The sequence below is a fragment of the Schistocerca gregaria genome, unplaced genomic scaffold, assembly GCF_023897955.1.
Source record: "Schistocerca gregaria isolate iqSchGreg1 unplaced genomic scaffold, iqSchGreg1.2 ptg000992l, whole genome shotgun sequence".
NCBI classification, from domain to species: Eukaryota; Metazoa; Arthropoda; class Insecta; order Orthoptera; family Acrididae; genus Schistocerca; species Schistocerca gregaria.
The window spans coordinates 27,218-35,111 of NW_026062342.1; the positions used below are offsets into that span (position 1 = coordinate 27,218).

At 53.4% G+C, this 7,894-nt stretch overlaps 6 non-coding genes across 6 annotated transcripts; all 6 read right to left on the reverse strand.

Moving 5' to 3' along the window:
• Positions 1–107: 107 nt before the first annotated feature.
• On the reverse strand, positions 108–226 carry LOC126326465 (5S ribosomal RNA). The gene has a single exon (XR_007560710.1). It is a non-coding gene; the product is annotated as a 5S ribosomal RNA (ribosomal RNA).
• Positions 227–1,424: 1,198 nt separating this feature from the next.
• On the reverse strand, positions 1,425–1,543 carry LOC126326466 (5S ribosomal RNA). Its single transcript, XR_007560711.1, has one exon. It is a non-coding gene; the product is annotated as a 5S ribosomal RNA (ribosomal RNA).
• A 1,199-nt stretch (positions 1,544–2,742) lies between these two features.
• LOC126326467 (5S ribosomal RNA) lies at positions 2,743–2,861 on the reverse strand. The gene has a single exon (XR_007560712.1). It is a non-coding gene; the product is annotated as a 5S ribosomal RNA (ribosomal RNA).
• Positions 2,862–4,061: 1,200 nt separating this feature from the next.
• On the reverse strand, positions 4,062–4,180 carry LOC126326468 (5S ribosomal RNA). The gene has a single exon (XR_007560713.1). It is a non-coding gene; the product is annotated as a 5S ribosomal RNA (ribosomal RNA).
• A 1,200-nt stretch (positions 4,181–5,380) lies between these two features.
• Positions 5,381–5,499, reverse strand: LOC126326469 (5S ribosomal RNA). Its single transcript, XR_007560714.1, has one exon. It is a non-coding gene; the product is annotated as a 5S ribosomal RNA (ribosomal RNA).
• Positions 5,500–6,698: 1,199 nt separating this feature from the next.
• On the reverse strand, positions 6,699–6,817 carry LOC126326471 (5S ribosomal RNA). The gene has a single exon (XR_007560716.1). It is a non-coding gene; the product is annotated as a 5S ribosomal RNA (ribosomal RNA).
• Positions 6,818–7,894: the final 1,077 nt, after the last annotated feature.

Here is a 7,894-nt window from a genome sequence, read left to right on the forward strand (position 1 = left end):
AATACAGTCGTTTAAAATGCTTGAGGAAGCATCTTTGTCACACCTGAGAGTTAGTATGAAAAGAGGGCTGACCGGTGTAGCGACGTAAAAAGGAAAAAATGAGAGGGAGCCAACAGCACCCGGTGTTCCCAGGCGGTCACCCATCCAAGTACTAACCGGGCCCGATGTTGCTTAACTTCGGTGATCGGACGAGAACCGGTGTATTCAACATGGTATGGCCGTTGGCGTCCTTATACTGTAGCCGCACAGCAGAAGAAGGCTTCGCCTCTCCTCCCAACACACGCAATCGCCGTTTTTCGGTGGCACATTTGACGCAAAGCACGTCCTTCCACCTCGAGAGCGACGCGCAGTGCGGCGCGCCGCCACGTGGGTCGGACGCACAACACAGCTGCTCGTTGCACCGCCTGTCATTCGTTTGGTGCGTGCGGCCTCCGACACTCGCGGCAGACGCACCTTGTTCTTGTTATCCGGCGCAGGGCTTGCGCGCGGCCGGGCGGCGGGAGGACTGCGCGGGGTGTGGCAGTGTCCTGCTGGACCGACGGAAGCTTTCTCACCTGCCCGACACACGCCGCGATTCCAGATATTTGCGTAATTAGCGCGGTGCATTCTCGCCTGTCCCCTCCCCCTTCCGTCCCGACTTGTCCCGACTTTGCTCGACTGCCGCTCGCTGCCGCTCGGGTCGTGGTCCATATGACAGCACAAGCACGAGAAACATCTGCGAGACTGGCGCCGGCCTGACCGGCGTGTCCGAGGCGCCGTGTGCGGCCGTTCGGTACTACTAGAGCAGCGGCCGTGCCGTGCCGTGCCGGGCCGTGGAAAGGTGCGAAAACACGGACACAAGACAGGCGATTCGACAAAGCATCCATCTCTTCCATCGGCGAAAGATAAATTTTTGTTCACAAATTTGCAGTTGAACACTGCTACAAAACTATAAGAACTGGCGTATTTCAGAACGTTCCTGTCGCTTCATACTCTTGGTATTTCTAGAGACACTTTGGAAAAGAGGGCTGCCAGGGGTAGCGAAAAGAAGCAAAAAATGAAGACAGCCAGAGTTCCCAGGCGGTCATGGACCCGAATACTAACGTTGTTGCTTATCGTCGGTGATCGGGCGAGAACAGTTGATTTTTTAGTTTTTTGTTTATTTATTTAGTTAGTTTTTGGAATTAAACGCTCCTACAAAACAGTAGGCTCTGACGCACTTGAAGAGCACATCTGTCGATTCGCAGTGTTTCGTTACTTTCAAGGTGTTCTAGCACTCTTCCTTCGCGCATTCTTGCTCAAACTTAATTTATTACTGTAGTTTCATATGTTACGTTTAATACAGTCGTTTAAAATGCTTGAGGAAGCATCTTTGTCACACCTGAGAGTTAGTATGAAAAGAGGGCTGACCGGTGTAGCGACGTAAAAAGGAAAAAATGAGAGGGAGCCAACAGCACCCGGTGTTCCCAGGCGGTCACCCATCCAAGTACTAACCGGGCCCGATGTTGCTTAACTTCGGTGATCGGACGAGAACCGGTGTATTCAACATGGTATGGCCGTTGGCGTCCTTATACTGTAGCCGCACAGCAGAAGAAGGCTTCGCCTCTCCTCCCAACACACGCAATCGCCGTTTTTCGGTGGCACATTTGACGCAAAGCACGTCCTTCCACCTCGAGAGCGACGCGCAGTGCGGCGCGCCGCCACGTGGGTCGGACGCACAACACAGCTGCTCGTTGCACCGCCTGTCATTCGTTTGGTGCGTGCGGCCTCCGACACTCGCGGCAGACGCACCTTGTTCTTGTTATCCGGCGCAGGGCTTGCGCGCGGCCGGGCGGCGGGAGGACTGCGCGGGGTGTGGCAGTGTCCTGCTGGACCGACGGAAGCTTTCTCACCTGCCCGACACACGCCGCGATTCCAGATATTTGCGTAATTAGCGCGGTGCATTCTCGCCTGTCCCCTCCCCCTTCCGTCCCGACTTGTCCCGACTTTGCTCGACTGCCGCTCGCTGCCGCTCGGGTCGTGGTCCATATGACAGCACAAGCACGAGAAACATCTGCGAGACTGGCGCCGGCCTGACCGGCGTGTCCGAGGCGCCGTGTGCGGCCGTTCGGTACTACTAGAGCAGCGGCCGTGCCGTGCCGTGCCGGGCCGTGGAAAGGTGCGAAAACACGGACACAAGACAGGCGATTCGACAAAGCATCCATCTCTTCCATCGGCGAAAGATAAATTTTTGTTCACAAATTTGCAGTTGAACACTGCTACAAAACTATAAGAACTGGCGTATTTCAGAACGTTCCTGTCGCTTCATACTCTTGGTATTTCTAGAGACACTTTGGAAAAGAGGGCTGCCAGGGGTAGCGAAAAGAAGCAAAAAATGAAGACAGCCAGAGTTCCCAGGCGGTCATGGACCCGAATACTAACGTTGTTGCTTATCGTCGGTGATCGGGCGAGAACAGTTGATTTTTTAGTTTTTTGTTTATTTATTTAGTTAGTTTTTGGAATTAAACGCTCCTACAAAACAGTAGGCTCTGACGCACTTGAAGAGCACATCTGTCGATTCGCAGTGTTTCGTTACTTTCAAGGTGTTCTAGCACTCTTCCTTCGCGCATTCTTGCTCAAAACTTAATTTATTACTGTAGTTTCATATGTTACGTTTAATACAGTCGTTTAAAATGCTTGAGGAAGCATCTTTGTCACACCTGAGAGTTAGTATGAAAAGAGGGCTGACCGGTGTAGCGACGTAAAAAGGAAAAAATGAGAGGGAGCCAACAGCACCCGGTGTTCCCAGGCGGTCACCCATCCAAGTACTAACCGGGCCCGATGTTGCTTAACTTCGGTGATCGGACGAGAACCGGTGTATTCAACATGGTATGGCCGTTGGCGTCCTTATACTGTAGCCGCACAGCAGAAGAAGGCTTCGCCTCTCCTCCCAACACACGCAATCGCCGTTTTTCGGTGGCACATTTGACGCAAAGCACGTCCTTCCACCTCGAGAGCGACGCGCAGTGCGGCGCGCCGCCACGTGGGTCGGACGCACAACACAGCTGCTCGTTGCACCGCCTGTCATTCGTTTGGTGCGTGCGGCCTCCGACACTCGCGGCAAGACGCACCTTGTTCTTGTTATCCGGCGCAGGGCTTGCGCGCGGCCGGGCGGCGGGGGGACTGCGCGGGGTGTGGCAGTGTCCTGCTGGACCGACGGAAGCTTTCTCACCTGCCCGACACACGCCGCGATTCCAGATATTTGCGTAATTAGCGCGGTGCATTCTCGCCTGTCCCCTCCCCCCTTCCGTCCCGACTTGTCCCGACTTTGCTCGACTGCCGCTCGCTGCCGCTCGGGTCGTGGTCCATATGACAGCACAAGCACGAGAAACATCTGCGAGACTGGCGCCGGCCTGACCGGCGTGTCCGAGGCGCCGTGTGCGGCCGTTCGGTACTACTAGAGCAGCGGCCGTGCCGTGCCGTGCCGGGCCGTGGAAAGGTGCGAAAACACGGACACAAGACAGGCGATTCGACAAAGCATCCATCTCTTCCATCGGCGAAAGATAAATTTTTGTTCACAAATTTGCAGTTGAACACTGCTACAAAACTATAAGAACTGGCGTATTTCAGAACGTTCCTGTCGCTTCATACTCTTGGTATTTCTAGAGACACTTTGGAAAAGAGGGCTGCCAGGGGTAGCGAAAAGAAGCAAAAAATGAAGACAGCCAGAGTTCCCAGGCGGTCATGGACCCGAATACTAACGTTGTTGCTTATCGTCGGTGATCGGGCGAGAACAGTTGATTTTTTAGTTTTTTGTTTATTTATTTAGTTAGTTTTTGGAATTAAACGCTCCTACAAAACAGTAGGCTCTGACGCACTTGAAGAGCACATCTGTCGATTCGCAGTGTTTCGTTACTTTCAAGGTGTTCTAGCACTCTTCCTTCGCGCATTCTTGCTCAAACTTAATTTATTACTGTAGTTTCATATGTTACGTTTAATACAGTCGTTTAAAATGCTTGAGGAAGCATCTTTGTCACACCTGAGAGTTAGTATGAAAAGAGGGCTGACCGGTGTAGCGACGTAAAAAGGAAAAAATGAGAGGGAGCCAACAGCACCCGGTGTTCCCAGGCGGTCACCCATCCAAGTACTAACCGGGCCCGATGTTGCTTAACTTCGGTGATCGGACGAGAACCGGTGTATTCAACATGGTATGGCCGTTGGCGTCCTTATACTGTAGCCGCACAGCAGAAGAAGGCTTCGCCTCTCCTCCCAACACACGCAATCGCCGTTTTTCGGTGGCACATTTGACGCAAAGCACGTCCTTCCACCTCGAGAGCGACGCGCAGTGCGGCGCGCCGCCACGTGGGTCGGACGCACAACACAGCTGCTCGTTGCACCGCCTGTCATTCGTTTGGTGCGTGCGGCCTCCGACACTCGCGGCAGACGCACCTTGTTCTTGTTATCCGGCGCAGGGCTTGCGCGCGGCCGGGCGGCGGGGGGACTGCGCGGGGTGTGGCAGTGTCCTGCTGGACCGACGGAAGCTTTCTCACCCTGCCCGACACACGCCGCGATTCCAGATATTTGCGTAATTAGCGCGGTGCATTCTCGCCTGTCCCCTCCCCCTTCCGTCCCGACTTGTCCCGACTTTGCTCGACTGCCGCTCGCTGCCGCTCGGGTCGTGGTCCATATGACAGCACAAGCACGAGAAACATCTGCGAGACTGGCGCCGGCCTGACCGGCGTGTCCGAGGCGCCGTGTGCGGCCGTTCGGTACTACTAGAGCAGCGGCCGTGCCGTGCCGTGCCGGGCCGTGGAAAGGTGCGAAAACACGGACACAAGACAGGCGATTCGACAAAGCATCCATCTCTTCCATCGGCGAAAGATAAATTTTTGTTCACAAATTTGCAGTTGAACACTGCTACAAAACTATAAGAACTGGCGTATTTCAGAACGTTCCTGTCGCTTCATACTCTTGGTATTTCTAGAGACACTTTGGAAAAGAGGGCTGCCAGGGGTAGCGAAAAGAAGCAAAAAATGAAGACAGCCAGAGTTCCCAGGCGGTCATGGACCCGAATACTAACGTTGTTGCTTATCGTCGGTGATCGGGCGAGAACAGTTGATTTTTTAGTTTTTTGTTTATTTATTTAGTTAGTTTTTTGGAATTAAACGCTCCTACAAAACAGTAGGCTCTGACGCACTTGAAGAGCACATCTGTCGATTCGCAGTGTTTCGTTACTTTCAAGGTGTTCTAGCACTCTTCCTTCGCGCATTCTTGCTCAAACTTAATTTATTACTGTAGTTTCATATGTTACGTTTAATACAGTCGTTTAAAATGCTTGAGGAAGCATCTTTGTCACACCTGAGAGTTAGTATGAAAAGAGGGCTGACCGGTGTAGCGACGTAAAAAGGAAAAAATGAGAGGGAGCCAACAGCACCCGGTGTTCCCAGGCGGTCACCCATCCAAGTACTAACCGGGCCCGATGTTGCTTAACTTCGGTGATCGGACGAGAACCGGTGTATTCAACATGGTATGGCCGTTGGCGTCCTTATACTGTAGCCGCACAGCAGAAGAAGGCTTCGCCTCTCTCCCAACACACGCAATCGCCGTTTTTCGGTGGCACATTTGACGCAAAGCACGTCCTTCCACCTCGAGAGCGACGCGCAGTGCGGCGCGCCGCCACGTGGGTCGGACGCACAACACAGCTGCTCGTTGCACCGCCTGTCATTCGTTTGGTGCGTGCGGCCTCCGACACTCGCGGCAGACGCACCTTGTTCTTGTTATCCGGCGCAGGGCTTGCGCGCGGCCGGGCGGCGGGAGGACTGCGCGGGGTGTGGCAGTGTCCTGCTGGACCGACGGAAGCTTTCTCACCTGCCCGACACACGCCGCGATTCCAGATATTTGCGTAATTAGCGCGGTGCATTCTCGCCTGTCCCCTCCCCCTTCCGTCCCGACTTGTCCCGACTTTGCTCGACTGCCGCTCGCTGCCGCTCGGGTCGTGGTCCATATGACAGCACAAGCACGAGAAACATCTGCGAGACTGGCGCCGGCCTGACCGGCGTGTCCGAGGCGCCGTGTGCGGGCCGTTCGGTACTACTAGAGCAGCGGCCGTGCCGTGCCGTGCCGGGCCGTGGAAAGGTGCGAAAACACGGACACAAGACAGGCGATTCGACAAAGCATCCATCTCTTCCATCGGCGAAAGATAAATTTTTGTTCACAAATTTGCAGTTGAACACTGCTACAAAACTATAAGAACTGGCGTATTTCAGAACGTTCCTGTCGCTTCATACTCTTGGTATTTCTAGAGACACTTTGGAAAAGAGGGCTGCCAGGGGTAGCGAAAAGAAGCAAAAAATGAAGACAGCCAGAGTTCCCAGGCGGTCATGGACCCGAATACTAACGTTGTTGCTTATCGTCGGTGATCGGGCGAGAACAGTTGATTTTTTAGTTTTTTGTTTATTTATTTAGTTAGTTTTTTGGAATTAAACGCTCCTACAAAACAGTAGGCTCTGACGCACTTGAAGAGCACATCTGTCGATTCGCAGTGTTTCGTTACTTTCAAGGTGTTCTAGCACTCTTCCTTCGCGCATTCTTGCTCAAACTTAATTTATTACTGTAGTTTCATATGTTACGTTTAATACAGTCGTTTAAAATGCTTGAGGAAGCATCTTTGTCACACCTGAGAGTTAGTATGAAAAGAGGGCTGACCGGTGTAGCGACGTAAAAAGGAAAAAATGAGAGGGAGCCAACAGCACCCGGTGTTCCCAGGCGGTCACCCATCCAAGTACTAACCGGGCCCGATGTTGCTTAACTTCGGTGATCGGACGAGAACCGGTGTATTCAACATGGTATGGCCGTTGGCGTCCTTATACTGTAGCCGCACAGCAGAAGAAGGCTTCGCCTCTCCTCCCAACACACGCAATCGCCGTTTTTCGGTGGCACATTTGACGCAAAGCACGTCCTTCCACCTCGAGAGCGACGCGCAGTGCGGCGCGCCGCCACGTGGGTCGGACGCACAACACAGCTGCTCGTTGCACCGCCTGTCATTCGTTTGGTGCGTGCGGCCTCCGACACTCGCGGCAGACGCACCTTGTTCTTGTTATCCGGCGCAGGGCTTGCGCGCGGCCGGGCGGCGGGAGGACTGCGCGGGGTGTGGCAGTGTCCTGCTGGACCGACGGAAGCTTTCTCACCTGCCCGACACACGCCGCGATTCCAGATATTTGCGTAATTAGCGCGGTGCATTCTCGCCTGTCCCCTCCCCCTTCCGTCCCGACTTGTCCCGACTTTGCTCGACTGCCGCTCGCTGCCGCTCGGGTCGTGGTCCATATGACAGCACAAGCACGAGAAACATCTGCGAGACTGGCGCCGGCGTGTCCGAGGCGCCGTGTGCGGCCGTTCGGTGCTACTAGAGCAGCGGCCGTGCCGTGCCGGGCCGTGGAAAGGTGCGAAAACACGGACACAAGACAGGCGATTCGACAAAGCATCCATCTCTTCCATCGGCGAAAGATAAATTTTTGTTCACAAATTTGCAGTTGAACACTGCTACAAAACTATAAGAACTGGCGTTTTTCAGAACGTTCCTGTCGCTTCATACTCTTGGTATTTCTAGAGACACTTTGGAAGAGAGGGCTGGCAGGGGTAGCGAAAAGAAGCAAAAAATGAAGACAGCCAGAGTTCCCAGGCGGTCATGGACCCGAATACTAACGTTGTTGCTTATCGTCGGTGATCGGGCGAGAACAGTTGATTTTTTAGTTTTTTGTTTGTTTATTTATTTATTTAGTTAGTTTTTGGAATTAAAACGCTCCTACAAAACAGTAGGCTCTGACGCACTTGAAGAGCACATCTGTCGATTCGCAGTGTTTCGTTACTTTCAAGGTGTTTCTAGCACTCTTCCTTCGCGCATTCTTGCTCAAACTTAATTTAACACGCGATCTAGTGT